General features: G+C 46.1%; 1 protein-coding gene across 1 annotated transcript in view; it reads left to right on the top strand.

Annotated features, from left to right (window-relative positions):
• Positions 1 to 15,950, top strand: part of CIB2 (calcium and integrin binding family member 2) — a 184,591-nt gene that overhangs the window by 77,123 nt on the left and 91,518 nt on the right. The gene's annotated exons all lie outside the window — the stretch shown is intronic.

Below are 15,950 nucleotides of genomic sequence, written 5' to 3'. Positions count from 1 at the left end.
AATACGCTTAAAGCGTCCCAAGTATGAAAATAAATTGTCTGCTTAGCTTACAACATCATAACTTATAAAGGGGGAACATTTTAACAAAACAGCATAAGAAAAAAGGAAAGAGGAGAAAGAGAGAGAAGAGAAGAAAGAAAAAGGAAAGGAAGGGGAAAATTAAAACAGGTAGAGTCAGGTGTGAGTGTCTGCGCAGAAAGGACTGGTTGTATGGGGGACAAAGGGGGGATCTTTACCAATTAAAGCTCTGAGGCATATTAGAAAGGCATCGTAATCGGGATATGAATATGAGGGGGGTTATGTCGCCATGTAGGACCGATACACAGGTGTGTCCTTAAAGTCGTACCAGGGAAACCAGATAGCTGTGAAGTTAACCGTTTTTCCGGATGAGAAGGAGACAAGGTCTTCCATATCTAAAAAGTGATCGATCTTTGTGAACCATAATTTAATCGAGGGTGGTGAGGTGGATCTCCAAAGAATTGGAACAACCGCTTTTGCTGCGTTGCTAAGATGTCTCAACAGGGAATGTTTGTAGGAGTGCGCCTCTGCGGAGGTATGATTGAGGAGCCAAAAACCCGGGTCTTTCGGGATCTCATCTCCCACTATCAGTTCGGAACACTTAAATACCTCTGCCCAAAATGGAGTTATAAGAGGGCAATCCCACCAAATATGTATAAAACTCCCTGGGGCAGTTTTGCATCTCCAGCACAGATTCGTAAGGGAGGGAAACATTTTATTGAGAACAAGAGGAGTCCTATACCACCTATATATAAGTTTATAGAGGGTCTCTAATGTCGATAAGCATAAAGAGCTCGCTTGGGTGTTACTAAATACGGAATCCCATTTGATCTGCGTAGGTAGCCCTGATAGTTCCTTCTCCCAGGAGGCCATGAAGGTAGGTGGCTGCGGGAAAAAGTCTTCCATGATAAGCGCATAAATTTGTGAGATAGTATGTGTGGGGGAACTAGGAGAAACGCATAGTTTTTCAAACCCAGTGAGATCCCTAGTTATGTCAGAGAGGTTCTTAGAAGATGATATAAAATGATGAACCTGCAGGAACCTCCAAAACTCAGCACTATGTAAGTTCCAAGAAGATTGAACATCTGAAAAGGAGCGCACCCTACTCGAGCTCACCAGCTGACCGACCCTAAAAATCCCGGCTTCCGCCCATGGAGCAAAGGCTGTCCCGTGGAGACCGGGAGCAAATTCGGAGTTATGGAGAAAGGAGGTTAGGGGGGACCATTTGAAGGATATATGGCTCTGATATCTCAGCGTGGCCCATAATTTAAGCGTGGGGGAGACCGTGGGGTGAGTAACCTTCGGTAGGGTAGGAAGCCAAGGTGCAATTTCGATATAATGTGGAAGACCGCCCTCCTCTAGTAGAACCCATTGTTTGCATTCTTTAGCACGCGTCCATTCCAGAATCCTATTCAAATGTACTGCGTGGTAGTAGTTAATAATATGTGGAAGTTGTTGCCCCCCTTGATGTTTTCTCCTAAATAAAATATCGTGTTTAAACCTGGGTGTCTTACATCCCCAAACAAATGCGCGAATAAGATTCTGGACGTCTCGGAGCCAAAGTAGGGGGATGTGTATTGGAAGGGTCTGGAAAAAGAATAATATCCTAGGGAGGGCGTTCATTTTGATAACGTTGATCCTGCCGAACCATGACAGTCTTAGTTTCCTCCATTTCTGGAAGTCTAGACGAAGCCTTGCCAACAAGGGGTTAAAATTTAGGGAGAATAATTTGGATAAATCGTTGGACAGTAATACCCCCAAATATTTTAATTTGTGATCGTGCCAAGTAAAGGGGAAGGCATGTTTCAGACCCTCTACTATATCAGGAGGAGTAGTTAAATTCATGGCAATAGATTTGGAATAATTTATTTTGAAATTAGAGAGGGCTCCAAACTTTTCAAATTCTACCATCAGGTTTGGTAAAGAAGTGACCGGTTTTGAGATTATAGCGAGTAGATCGTCGGCATATAAAGCCAATTTGTATTCAGTCCCTTTTACCAGCAAACCCGAGATATTCGGGTTAGCCCTAATGCTTCGAGCTAATGTTTCCATGCAAAGGACAAAGAGCAATGGAGATAGTGGGCAGCCCTGTCGCGTGCCATTGGAAATAGGAAAGGAATCAGAAAGGGAGCCATTAATCCTAATTTTGGCGGACGGGGAAGTATAAAGAGATAGGATTCTGTGAAGACAGGTGTTACCGAGCCCTAGATGCTTCAGTATGCCAGACAAAAAGTCCCAGTCCACTCTGTCAAATGCTTTTTCGGCATCAGTCGACAGTATGATTGATGGGGATGAAAGCTGGCCGGCATAGTGAATCATGTTGAGCACTTTAGAGGTGTTATCTCTAGCTTCTCGGCCTAAAACAAATCCAGCTTGATCTCCATGTATCAGACCAGGTAATAATAGTTTAAGGCGGTTTGCAATCAGTTTGGCGAAAAGTTTTATATCTATATTTAATAGTGAAATTGGCCGATAACTGGAACAAAGACTGGGGTCTTTACCCTCTTTGGGTAAAACTGCGATATGGGCTTCGAGAGATTGTGGGGAGAAAGGTGATTGTTCTGATATAGTATTAAAGGCTCTCGTGAGTAGAGGGACCAATTTCTCCTTGAAAGCTTTATAATAAGCAATGGTATATCCATCAGGGCCGGGACTCTTGCCGTTGGGAGAGGATTCTATAACTTTCCTAACCTCCTCAGTAGAAAAAGGGGCATCTAGATCTACTTCTTTTGTGGATAACGTGGGGAAGTCTAAGGTCCGTAAATAGTCAGTTATGGCTGTTTGATGGGACAGCTTGTCAGTCCTTCCGGTCGGACCAGAAAGGTTATACAGAGTGGAATAATATGCCCTAAAGGCCCTAGCGATGTGAGGTGTCTCATGTTGGGGCTGACCGTGGCTATTTTTAATTGTGTGAATAAAAGTAAGAGCACGTTGCTCTCTAAGGGCTTTAGCTAGTAATTTCCCAGGTTTGTTACCCCATTGATAGTATCTGCTACGGCACTTCCGATAAGAAAATTTGACTCTGTCAGAGAGTAGCTTATTCAGATCTGCCCTAGCAGCTTCAAGATCAGCGTAATATTGTGGGGTTTGGAATTTCTTGTGTAAAAGCTCGAGAGACCGAAGTTTCTCCCTCTGCTTTTTACGGAAAGATCCTATCTGGACACAAACCCCCCTAATGACACATTTGTGTGCTTCCCAGACTGAGACTTTAGAAATGTCATCTAGGTCATTGGTACAGATATAAGAATCTAAGGCGCTGTCGATTTGAGACCGACAGTCCGCGTCCTGTAAAAAAGTGTCGTTAAAACGCCAGGACCATTGGCGATGTGCACTGGGAGGCAAGCGTAAAGTGAGGTTAACTGGGGCATGATCTGACCACACAATTTGTCCTATAGAAGCATCAGAAAGGAGGTGTAGGTGCCGGTGGCTCAGAAACAGGTAATCGATTCTAGAATATGTCTGATGTGGGTGTGAGAAAAAGGAATAATCTATTTCGGCAGGATGTGTCAGTCTCCATGTGTCAATCAGCTGGTGGTCGAGCAGGGCGCGCCTCACTCCTCTATGCTCCCTCTCCGGCCTGCAGGAAATCTTTTTAGAATTGTCCTGGCGGGGATCTAAGGTCCAATTTAAGTCACCTCCCATCACCACCACCCCCTCCAAGAGAGGTTCCGCACTATCCAGAACTGAGGACAAAAAGGAGGGCTGCCTAGCGTTGGGCGCATATATGTTCAAAAAAGAAAAGCGTTGACCGTGTATGTCGCATTTCACCAGCAACCCTCTACCCTCAGCTATTCTACGGGAGGTAACATTAAGGACAGGCAAGTGGCGAGCCAATAATACAGCCACGCCCAATGTCTTACCGGCAGAATTATTAGACAGGAAAACATGAGGATAATAGTGACATTTTAGAGACGGCACATGTCCCATCTTAAAATGCGTTTCCTGAATAAAAGCGACGTCAACTCTCTCATCCCTAAGCCATTTAAGGAGTTTAGACCTTTTCTCAGGAACATTCAGCCCTTTTACATTAAGGGTAGTTACATGTAGATCGTTCACCCCCATTGTCACGGCAGACCTAAGGGCTTCACGATAGTCTTCCCTACGACAGACACTGGGGGAGGGAAAGGAAGAACAGCAAGGGAAGGAAATAGAAAGAGAGGGAAAGCAGAGAAAAGGAGAAAAGATGATGCAGCGTGGGAAACCATGCCGCAAAGTACTTTAGTTTTAAACAAAGATGACAGTACTAGAAAAAGGATTGCTGCAAAAAGGACAGGAGCGGAATCCTGCCGACTCCCAGTCCAAAGAAACGGGATGCAGCATAGAGGGGGTCCTACGGGGGGCCCAGGACAGCGACCGTCCACAAGATAGAAGATAAACAAATATATGGTATTTACCGAGGTGTGCACAAAGGCACAGGTGAAACAAAACTAAAAAAATAAAAATAAAATAAAATATGAAAGCGTATATAAAGATATACATGTAATCCTTAAACTATCAAACCAGGTTTCATAGAGGCTGAACAATTGTGTATATGAGTGTCGTCACCGAAATAATGAATGCAGTTAAAACAAAAAACAAAATAACATATCGACGACACCCCATCACTCATCTTTGAAACCATTACAACTGTACAATGTTACATAAACCGATCTCACGTGTGAGCAACATATAGCACTATTTAAGAGAGAGAACCTAGTGTATGACATGAGTAGCAGGAATATTCACGTCCGCATGGGACGAGACGTCTCCTTCAGGGAGGCTCAGAAGAACGTGAACTAGGAGTAGTTCCCCGCGTCCGAGGGGAACGCACTTGTTGCCATGCGTCGTCTGGAGGGAGCACAACAGGTAAGTCCGGTAGGTGGTGAAAAGCATCCCAATCTGGTAACGGTACCGGAGGTATTCCCAAGGTCGTGAAGAAGGCCTGTAAGTCCGAATGTCTAGAGAGACTCGCGATCTTGCCACCATGAGAAACCTGGAGGGAGAAAGGGAAGCCCCATCTATATTTCAGTTTGAGTTTCCTGAGAGAGTCTGTCAGAGGCTTCAAGGCTCGACGCTGTTGTAAGGTCGACCAGGCGAGATCAGGAAATATCTGAATCTTGTCCCCTTGAAAGACAATATTGTCCAGCTGACGGGCCGACCTCATTATTTCCTCTTTTTGGACATAATAGTGGAGCCTGCAAATCACGTCACGTGGCCTGTCAGAGGGCAAGCCGCGAGGACGGAGGGCTCGATGAGCTCTATCAAATATAATGTCCTTGTTCGGATCCAGGTCAATAAGTTCTCCAAATATTGTAGTTAAGGCAGCTGTCAGGTCAGCCTGTTGAATGCTCTCAGGTAGGCCCCTGACTCTGATATTATTTCGCCGGCCGCGATTATCCATATCCTCAATACGTGATTTTAGAAAAGAGATATCGTCCCTTTGATGAGATAGAACCTCCCGAAATTTAGTCAGAGACTCCAAACTAGACGATTCATGGCGTTCCAAGACATCGACACGGGTCGCAATTTGGGACATATCTTGTCGGAGCGCTGTCACTTCCTGAGTGATGGTGGAAAGCAAGCGAGTCTCCAAGGCCGAGAAATCTTGTTTCGTGGGGAGTGATTTTACATGAGATAAGATCTCGCTTATCTCCGCAGACAGAGAGGGGCCCTGTGGAGGCAGCGGAGTCCCCGGGGATGTCATGTCGTCTACCAGGCTGCGCAGATTCGGGGAGGCCGGGACAGCTGGAGAAATCGCGGGTAATGAGGTTGGAGTTGTTAAGAACTGACGTAGGTCTGACGAATGTCGGTTCGTAGGGGATGAGATCGCGACCGGCTTGGTCTTGGCCTTTTTTTTCTTTATCCCTCTCACCATGAGATCGGTCTTCAAATAAAGCAATGTAGTATTACACTTTCACATATCCTCGGCAGTATAAAACATGTGGACCGTCGCCGTGCAAAAGCCCCCACGTGGCTTTAGGGCAACATCAGGCAGGCAGGCGCATAGCTAGGGAGCCATACGTCAGCTCACAGTGGCAGGACGTCCGACTTGGTCCAATTGAGGTGCAATTACGGGACACTATTCGTCAGAGAATATGCGGCCGTGACACCGCTCCACAGTATTCTGGAGAAATGGCGACAGCGGGTGACGGGCCGTGTGGAGTCCGCTGAGCAGGTAACCCACTGATGCAAACAACTGAATGGGTGGATGGATGGATGAGGGGCACTTCTGCGGATGGCAAATGGCAAAAAAAAAAAAAAGGAACAAAAGGCTGTAGTGCCCAGCTTTATATTCCAGCTTTATATTCCCCCCTCCCCCTCCCCCTCCCCTCGCTGGGGCACCACGGACCACAGGTACGGGGGCCGCACCTACGTCCAGAGGCCCAGCGGGAGAGAGACAGACAGTACCTGCCTGGATATAAAGATGGCCGCCGGGCGCCCGTCGGCTCCGTCCCGCGCGGCGAGTCTCAAGGTCCCTGCTGTGCAGAAGCGTGCAGCGGACAGCCGGCAGCAGGGAGTCTCTCCTGGCCGCGGTCAGCGGCCAGCGGCCAGCGGCGGTATGCAGGAAAGAGCTCCGGAGGAGGTCTGTGGCCCGAACTGTGGGTCCCGGAGCCGCGTCCGGCTTGAGGAGAAAATTGAGGCCCCGGCTTCCGTGAGCCCCGTAGGCCGCAACCCGCAGGAGCAGTGAAAACTGCTCCCCGATTCCGCGGCACTTCGGGGGGGCACAGCAGGGGGAGCAGGAGGTACAGAGGAGGTACTGGGGCATTTAGAAGAGCTCAGGATAAGTATATATATATAATATACAGCTGTGGGTCCCAGGAGCTCTTTCAGAACACAGCTGCCTCCTTCAGCAGCCAGGCCACGCCCCCGTACATAGTTATTGTTAACTAAATCGGGTTATTGTTGAGCCATCTGTTGAGAGGCTCTATTGTTTCATACTGTTAACTGTGTTTCATATCACGAGTTGTACGGTGTGATTGGTGTGGCTGGTATGAGTCTTACCCGGGATTCAAAATCCTTCCTTATTGTGTACGCTCGTCCGGGCACAGTACCTAACTGAGGCTTGGAGGAGGGTCATAGTGGGAGGAGCCAGTGCACACCAGGTAGTCTAAGATCTTTCTAGAGTGCCCAGCCTCCTTCGGAGCCCGCTATTCCCCATGGTCCTTACGGAGTTCCCAGCATCCACTACGGACTACGAGAAATAGAATTACCGGTGAGTAAATTCTTATTTTTGTATCATGGATAAGTATTGATACAGCCTGTGAGATTGGAAATACATGACTGGCTGTGTAGGCCAGTTGTTAAGACTCTTGCCTAGCGAGGTTTAAGTGTAGGGTTAGAATCTTACCTTTTCCTGCTAAGAAAATAATTCCTGATTTTCCTATATTAATTTTTTAGATTTAGGAAGAATATATTTTAGTCTATCTCTCCTTGACAGATGGAATGTATTTAGTATGATTATATTATAGATTTGTTTAATTTCAAATAATCTGAGAACTAGTTACATAAAATAACTTTCAGTGTTTAATTACTTGCCACACTGAAGAATCTTGGTTGAAAACAAGTACGATAACCACTTTAAACACGAAAGAGCAAAGTTGTGCAAGTTTGTTTATTTTTTGTTACAAATTTTTGCTATGCTATTTTCTTTATTTGGTAAATGTTGCTGAAGAATACAGTATGTCGAATAGCATTCCACTATTTTCCTGCTGTGTAGTTGAATTATTTTTTTTTGTTTTGTATTTATGAATCAAGTATCAGCAGGGACAAGGCCACAGTAACCGCATCCAACATTTGTCTGAACCTTACTGCAATGTAGTGGTTCTCAAACTGTGTACCGTGGCACCCTGGGGAACCTCGGGACACTTGCAGGGGTGCCTTGGTTTGGTGGTCCAGGACTAATTCAAACTATTTATGGTCGATGTAATAGGCAAAACCAGTGCTGGTGGCTTCCAGTCATAATTATGGGGACAAACAAAAGCAAATCCTGTCCCTTACCACACAATTGAACCTAAGAATGATATATAAACACTATTTACTTCATTTTATATTTCTTTCTAAATTTCTCAATAATACCCCTTTCACACTGGCAATGCGGGATCCCACTCGGGAATTGAAAACGGGTCCTTCCCAGGAGGGATCCAGCATTGGACCCTAACAGGCGGCTTCCCGACCCAGTCATTATGCCGGGCGGGTTGCCATTGTGGTGGGGGGCGCCCCCTCTTCCATATGTAGTGAACAGGTCCCGGGTCGCATCGACTCGGGAGCCCGTTCACGCCGCCACTGACCCAGTATTCAACCCAGGAATAACACTGCTTTATTCCCGGTTTGAATTACTGAGTCAGGCGACTCGGGATATCGACCGTGGCCCTTTCACACCGCACACCAACCCGTGTCGACCCAGCATATTTGTGCGGTGTGGAAGGGGTAATAGAAACTCTTGAGCTAGGGGTGCTGTGGAAAAAATTCTGATACTCTAGGGCGTCGTGAAGTTTGGGAACCACTGCTGTAATATAAATTGAAAACTTATTAGATATTTACATATCTTATACTAGTTAACATTTGTTGAAGAAATTAATGTTTCTAAAGTCTTTATAACCTCTTAGCAGTCTAGACAAGGGGGTGGGGGGTGGGAAATGTATCAAGCGGCCATTTTGTCAAATTGTATTCGGCATTTTTTTTTTTTTTTTTTAAACAATGAGTTTTTATTGAAATTGACTAATAACCACGGTACTGGGAAGCAAAAAATCAATTATCGGAGATCAACAATAATGGTTAATGAGTGAGCAGTGGAATACTCAGACAGTAGAATGCGAAAATATAATAATCAGTGTTGCTTCAAATTATCCGCGGATAACAACATACAATATGTCCAAGCATTACCTACTGGGTAGTCAATTTCTATATTATTTTATTATCAATTCAGAAACAAAAAACAGAAATAGGAACACATAAGATAGGAAAAAGAAAGTAAGAAGAAAGAGAAAAAATTCAAGGGTGGGAAGGGGGAAATAAGAAATGAGCATATGATTAAATGGGAGAATGGACTTGGATATGGATAGGGATATCAGCAGAGCCCGGGTATGGGTAAGGGTAAGGAGCATGTGAGGTCCAATGGGGACCAGATATTTTGAAGCTGAGCCACTGGATTATTCTGTAAACTAGTGATATATTCCATGTCGGCAATAGTTAATCTTAGCCACAAGTGCTGACAGGGAAGGTGCTTTTTGGTCTTTCCAATGTTTAGCTTCCGGATTTAGCCGTTATACAGGAGTGCCTAATGAGCTTATTATGGGTTCTGGGTAGGACGGGGATAGGGGTGTGAAGAAAAGCTCTTGCGGGAGAAAGATCAATATATTGCCTAAAAGATTGAGCAATCAATGCACAAACTACGTTCCAGAAAGGGCGAACCAAGGCACAGGTCCACCATATGTGGAAAAATGTACCATCCTCTCCACAAAGTCTCCAACATTGATTCGAGGTTGTGGGGAAGATAGAGGGAAGTCTGGAGGGAACTAGGTACCACCGGGTATAGACTTTATAACAGGTTTCTCTAATCGCCACGCTAAGAGAAGCCTTTGCAATGCGCATTCTAATTTCCCCTATTGATCTTCCTCTAGGGGTTGAAATTGGTCTGTTTCCCAGGCTAATTCATGAAGTTCACGAGGAGGGGGGGAAGGGATCAGGAGCTAAAATGGAGTTGTAGATTGTTGAGATGTTCCCCTTCCTAGTAATTGAGAGTAGACACATGCGTTCAAAGGAAGTAGGCGGCCTCAAAGAAGATTTAAGTTGGGCATTGAGAAAACTAAGAATTTGAATATAGTGGTAATGACATGAGGATGGAACACCAAAGTGCTCTTGATATTCCCCAAAAGATTTCGGGATAAATTGACCTTTGATATGGATAAATCTTGTAATACCTTGAGAGTGCCATGGATCTGCCATGTGGTGGTTGTAACCTGGGGGAAAGGCTAGGTGGTCCCAAATCGGTGACAGAGGGGACGGATATGTTGAGAGATTATGGGTGGTGCAGAATTTATCCCACAGCCCGAGGGTGAATTTAATTGTGGGAATTAAATAAACAGAGGCTGGTCTGCATGACTTGGGGAGCCAGAGAAGGGAATAAAGTGGGCTACCCTGAAATAAAGAATTTTCAATGTCCACCCATTTCCTAATCCCCTGAGGTGACTGCCAGGATACAATGTGGTTAAATTGGCATGCTCGTAGATTAGGGTAACCCAATCCGCTTGATGTTACACTCTTAGTCAGAATTGTACGTCTTATACAAGGTTTACGATTAGCACAGACAAATTTGTGACACAGTTTCTGTAAGGAAGCTAAAGTTGCTCAGGACACTAAAATTGGGATAGTTTGGAACAAGTACAAAATGCGAGGGCGGACGTTCATTTTGAGGGCGTTAATCCTTCCTATCCAGGAAATATATAACCGATCCCATTTATCTAAATCTTGTATGAGTGTTTTAATAATAGGAATATAATTGGCCTGATAGAGAGTAGAATAGGATTTGGTAATATTTATGCCGAGATACTTGATAGCCGAAGGTCTCCATAGTAAAGAAAAGGCAGAGGTAAGTGTTGAATAAATGTGGGATGAAACCCTAAATGCCAGTGCCTCTGATTTGGTATGGTTGACTTCATAACCTGATAGAGAACCATATAAAAGAAGTTATTTTTGTAAATTAGGGAGAGATAGCAGAGGGTTAGAAATAGTCAAGAGTACATCATCTGCAAACAAAGATATTTTATACGAGTCGCGACCCACAGTAACACCCCCGATATCTACAGTGGATCGCATACAAGCTGGAAGAGGTTCAATACATAGAGCGAATATTATGGAAAAAAAAGGGATTAACAAGTAATACCTATGGCGCTATCAATGGGTTGCTTTAATTATAGCAGCTAAATATAAGGGGTTAGTTAGGCCCCACAACTAAATCGACAACAAACAAATTATTAGCGCTTGGAAACTGGATTAGAGATTTTATAATCACAAATGTAATAAATTGATTAAAAATAATAATATTGTTGCAACAATCAATTAAAACACAGTGTGTAGTATTAGATTTTGGGCATAGATTAGCACTGCAAGACCTTAAAAAGTTCCATATATTGGGATATGTGTTAGGGTCTCCTGCCCTGTGCTGCCACGTCGTCATGGCAACCGGGAGACAAGTGCTAGTGGAGTAACCTGAGCGCAGCTGATACTCCGGTTCGGGTCTTTTGCTGTGCAGTGGTTATAGGCTCTGTGCACGGCAGGGGATCCGGTGCTGGTTTTTGTGCTCACAGTCTGTGAGGTCTGAGTGGGGCGTGGACAGCACCTGCTTTATAAGGCCTCTTTTCAGGGTAAGCAGATGCTGCTGAATCTTTGTTGGTTAGTCAGTTCATGAAAGTTAGCCAGTACTGTGTAGCTTTGTATTTGTTTGTTGCTTACTGCAAATAGGCCTGGGGATTTGGTATTACACTCTGCCAATCCAGACCTAGCAGTAAGACTGGAGTCAGTCGTTTAGCTTGCTGGGGTTCTGTTACTACTCTGTGAACTTAGCAAGTTTGCGGCTGTATTCTAAGCCTTGCCTGTCTAATCCTGTCTCACTGTGCTAGGTGTCAGGGGTCAGTTTAGTGGCAGTAAGCTAAAACCTGTGCACTGCAAGTGAGAATTAGGATTGTGGAGATTCTCCTTGTGTCTATCATTCCATCTCTGACCAAGGAGTTTACTGCCACACCCGTTGGTAACCCTTTAGGGTTTTGCTGTTGCCCTTAGCAACAGCATTTCGGGTTCTCTACGTATTAAAACACAACATCTTGCTTTTCCATCTGAGCAGTTCTAATACAAGGGAGATACCCAGTTCCTTAGCCTCTGGGCTTCTCTGTTCACTTTGTGTGTATTTTGTTACCCTATCACCTTCTGTGTACGTTATGTCATATCCCCCAGTTTGTCTGTGAGTCCATCTGTTTTGCATAACAGTTCAAACACCAGTACATTCCTGCAGACACTGGAGTGCTTAACAGTTCTGACACCAGTACTTTCCTGCAGGCACTGGTGTGCATAACATATTCAGCAGCCTAATACTCCTGTTGAAATTTTGTGGGAATATGGAGCATACCCCTCAAAATACGTTGCAACAGGTGGTCGATCAGGTGCAGGTCCTGACTCGACAATTTAATGATTTGTCCATTAAAATGCACACCTCCCAGGCTGCTGGCGGAGCTCCCGCAGCAGCAGCACCTGCAGGGGTTAAGGAGCCGAAAGTAAATCTCCCGGATCGTTTTTCTGGAGATCGCTCGCAGTTCTTTTGTTTCAAGGAGAGCTGCAAGCTATACTTCCGGCTTAGGCCTCAGTCTTCTGGGTCGGAGATTCAGCGGGTGGGCATAGTGATTTCCTTGCTACAAGGAGACCCACAGGTCTGGGCATATGGGTTGCAGCCTGACTGTCCGTCGCTTAAAAGTGTTGATGCTTTTTTTACGGCACTGGGCATGTTGTATGATGACCCTGACAAGACGGCCTCAGCCGAGGCTCAGATTTCGATCCTTAAGCAAGGGCGAAGGCCAGTTGAGGTTTACTGTACGGAGTTTCGGAGGTTGGCCCATGATACCCAGTGGAATGACCCAGCCCTGAGACACCAGTACCGAAGAGGTCTTTCTAACCAGATAAAGGACCAACTGGTACAATATCCCTTGCCTGATAGCTTGGATCAGCTCATGCAGTTATCCATCCGGGTGGATAGACGGCTGAGAGAGCATAGGCTTGAAAGGGAGACTGAGATTTCCTTCCTTCCCAAGGGAACCTCAGACTCTGAGGAATTTTCTGAGGAGCCTATGCAGATTGGGGCTACCCGCCTCTCCTCGCGTGAGAAGACGCGGAGGAGACAGCAGGGGTTGTGTTTGTACTGTGGGAATAAAGGTCATGTGGTAGTATCATGCCCAGAAAAGCCGGAAAACTTCAGGGCCTGAGGGTGATGGGAAATATCCTGTCAGGCCAGAAGTCAGAATTTCCCAAGAAGACTTTTATCATTCCGGTGACCTTGAAGATCCTCGGTCAAACTGTCAAGACTGAGGCCTTTGTGGACAGTGGGGCCGACGGGGTTTTTATGGACCGCCAATTCGCCCTGAAACACTCTGTTCCCTTAGTACCCTTGGCATCGGAAATTGAGATTTGTGGGTTAAACGGGGAACCATTATCCCAAGGTAAAATTACCTCTTGCACTAGCCAGATTTCTTTGTTTATTGGAGCCACACACTCTGAAAAATTGTCCTTTTATGTGACTGTCTGTACTTTTGCCCCATTGGTGTTGGGGTTACCCTGGTTAAGGGCCCACAATCCTCAATTTGACTGGGTCTCTGGGGAGATTCTTAGTTGGGGTACTGATTGTTTCAGGAGTTGCTTGAGCCTTCCAGTCAGGCTCTCGCAGCTAAGTTTGCCAGGATTGCCAGGGTGTTATGCAGATTTTGCGGACGTGTTCTCCCAAAAAGTTGCAGAGGTACTACCTCCCCATCGCCCCTATGACTGTGCCATTGATTTGTTGCCAAATGCTAAGCTTCCCAAGAGCAGGTTGTACTCCCTGTCACGTCCTGAGACTCAGGCTATGGCAGAGTACATTCAGGAGAACTTGGCTAAGGGATTTATCAGACCTTCACAGTCTCCAGTTGGGTCGGGGTTCTTCTTCGTGGGTAAAAAGGACGGTTCGTTGCGACCCTGCATCGACTTCAGGGAATTGAACCGTATCACGATTAAAAACTCATACCCACTGCCTCTCATTTCGGTCTTGTTTGACCAGCTTCGTACTGCCACCATTTTTTCTAAGATTGACCTACGCGGTGCGTACAATCTAATCCGAATAAGAGAGGGGGATGAATGGAAGACTGCCTTTAATACCCACTCAGGGCATTATGAATATTTGGTGATGCCTTTTGGGCTCTGTAATGCCCCAGCAGTCTTCCAGGATTTCATGAATGATGTGCTCAGGGAATATTTGGATAGATTCTTAGTTGTATACTTAGATGACATCCTAATCTTCTCCCATTCCCTGGAGGAACATCAGAAGCATGTACGCTTAGTCCTCCAGAAACTCAGAGACCACCGGCTTGGGGCGAAGCTGGAGAAGTGCGAATTTGAAGTTCAGCAAATCGCATTTCTAGGATATATTATCTCCCCAGAAGGTTTCCAAATGGAGGGTTCCAAGGTACAGGCAGTCCTGGATTGGGTGCAGCCCACTAGTTTGAAGGCGCTTCAGCGTTTCCTGGGCTTTGCGAATTTTTATAGACGATTTATCGCTGGATTTTCGTCTATAGTGGCGCCCTTGGTGGCACTCACTAAGAAAGGGGCGGATGTTGCTCACTGGTCTTGTGAGGCTAAAGCGGCTTTTGCCCGTCTCAAAAGGGCATTTGTTTCGGCCAAGGTGCTGCGACACCCAGATCCAGAGCGTCCTTTTGTGGTGGAGGTGGATGCCTCTGAGATGGGTATTGGGGCAGTGCTTTCTCAGATGGGAGTGTCTGATAATCGCCTTCATCCCTGTGCTTACTTTTCCCGTAAATTTTCGCCTGCCGAAATGAATTATGACGTGGGTAACCGGGAATTGTTGGCTATTAAGGATGCACTCGAGGAGTGGAGACACTGGCTTGAGGGGGCTAAGTTTGTGGTCTCAATTCTCACTGACCATAAGAATCTGGCATATTTAGAGTCAGCGAAGCGTCTCAATGCCAGGCAGGCACGATGGGCTTTGTTTTTTGCTCGCTTTAATTTTTTGATAACATATCGCCCTGGGTCAAAAAACATCAAGGCTGATGCGCTCTCGCGGAGTTTTGCTCCAATCCAGGAGACCACCGAGGAGCCGTTGCCCATTGTTTCCCCATCATGTATTAAAGTGGGCATTACCCAGGACCTCTTATCATTAGTCCTTAGAGCACAGGAGCAGGCTCCTCCAGACCTTCCGGTAGGTCTTTTGTTTGTGCCTCCTAGGTTAAGACAGCGAGTGTTCCTGGAATTCCATGCCAAGAAGTCGGCAGGTCACCCGGGTATTGCCAGAACTCGGGAGTTGCTATCTAGGGCGGTGTGGTGGCCCTCGGTGGCTAAGGATGTGGATCAGTGGGTTCGGGCATGTGACATCTGTGCCCGAAATAAGACTCCTAGAGGGGTTCCTGTTGGCCCATTACATCCACTCTCTATCCCATCTAAGCCATGGACCCACATTTCAATGGATTTTGTGGTGGACTTGCCCAAATCCTCGGGGATGACAGCCATCTGGGTTGTCGTTGACAGGTTTTCGAAGATGGCGCACTTCGTTCCACTGGTTGGGCTGCCATCAGCCAGACGCCTGTCTGAATTATTTATGCTGCATGTTGTGCGTCTCCACGGGTTGCCACTTGATGTGGTCTCTGACCGCGGATCCCAGTTTGTGGCCAAATTCTGGAGGGCATTTTGTTCCGATCTCCAGATTTCTGTCAGCTTGTCGTCAGGCTACCATCCGCAGTCTAATGGGCAGACTGAAAGGGTGAACCAGTCCTTGGAGCAGTTCCTCAGGTGTTATGTCTCCAAGTGTCAGACTGACTGGGTTGCTCATCTGTCCATGGCGGAGTTTGCCTATAACAACGCGGCTCACTCTGCTACAGGGATCTCTCCCTTCCTTTGTGTGTATGGGCATCATCCTAAGGCCAATTCTTTTGACCCCCTGGACTCCACGCCTGGTGGTTCCTCTGTGGTTTCGGTCCTTAGAGGTATTTGGCGGAAAGTGAAGAAAGCCCTTGTGTCTGTGTCATTAGTGACCAAAAGGATTTTTGATAAGCGGAAAAGACCCTGCAGCTTCAAATTAGGAGACTTCGTCTGGTTGTCTACCAAGAATTTGAAGTTGAGACAGCCATCTCATAAGTTAGGGCCCCGGTTCATCGGCCCTTATAAGATCACCAGGGTTATCAATCCGGTGGCATTTCAGTTAGATCTGC

The sequence above is a fragment of the Pseudophryne corroboree genome, chromosome 6 (genome assembly GCF_028390025.1).
Source record: "Pseudophryne corroboree isolate aPseCor3 chromosome 6, aPseCor3.hap2, whole genome shotgun sequence".
Classification (NCBI taxonomy): domain Eukaryota; kingdom Metazoa; phylum Chordata; class Amphibia; order Anura; family Myobatrachidae; genus Pseudophryne; species Pseudophryne corroboree.
The sequence above is the reverse complement of the archived record's forward strand: the minus strand, read 5'-3'. Positions and strand labels throughout refer to the sequence as shown.